The sequence below is a fragment of the Crocuta crocuta genome, unplaced genomic scaffold (genome assembly GCF_008692635.1).
Source record: "Crocuta crocuta isolate KB4526 unplaced genomic scaffold, BGI_CrCroc_1.0 scaffold139, whole genome shotgun sequence".
In the NCBI taxonomy this organism is placed as follows: Eukaryota; Metazoa; Chordata; class Mammalia; order Carnivora; family Hyaenidae; genus Crocuta; species Crocuta crocuta.
Genome location: NW_027533258.1, coordinates 10,901,702 through 10,902,394, shown reverse-complemented (window position 1 = coordinate 10,902,394; position 693 = coordinate 10,901,702). Strand labels below are relative to the sequence as shown.

At 67.0% G+C, this 693-nt stretch overlaps 1 protein-coding gene across 1 annotated transcript in view; it reads left to right on the top strand.

Annotated features, from left to right (window-relative positions):
* The window catches only part of NUP88 (nucleoporin 88), a 24,710-nt gene that overhangs the window by 20,245 nt on the left and 3,772 nt on the right, over positions 1–693 (top strand). The window lies entirely within an intron of this gene.

Here is a 693-nt window from a genome sequence, read left to right as displayed (position 1 = left end):
GACCCTGACTTCACGTCCCGTCTTCAGAGGCAGCTTTTCTGTGCCGTGCGTATTGAGGTCACAGTCCGCGTCTGGGGAATGTGAGGTCGGTCAGGGCAGAGCCCGAGTCTGCATGCGTCACGGTGACAGACTGACGGCCACACATTCAGTGAGCAGAGGAAAAGGAAGAATCTACAGTGACGGCCACGTGCCTGTGTGGGATACCTGCATCCACACGGTGCCCTGTGGACGGCTGGGCCCCGGGGGGAAGGGTGGACCTGGAGAGACGTGGACGGGAGCACGTGGAGGGTCCGTTCCTGCAGGGCGTCCGCGCGGCCAGCCCAGGGGAGGGCGCAGGGGGGGGGAGAGCAGGGCCGACGGTCTGCAGCTGCCTTGCTCGCCAGAGGAGCCGGGCGCAGAGGGGACTGGGGCTGACCCGGGAGGAGGGCGTCGGAGAGCCCGGATGGCAGCACGGGGACTCCCGGGGGCACCTTTGGGGACGGGGAGGGCGGCACTGGGTTGGAAGGCAGACGGGTGAAGTGGATGACAGAACCCCATCCGTGCGCGGTCCTCAAACGGGTGAGAGTAACAGCTGCTTCGGAGCGAGTCCCTAGACAGGAAATCCGTGCACGCCGTCAGGGCTGGGATGGCCGTTGCCGCAGTTGGGGGGGGGGTCGCCTTGTGAGCAGGGAGGTCACATGGGGGCCCCCATGG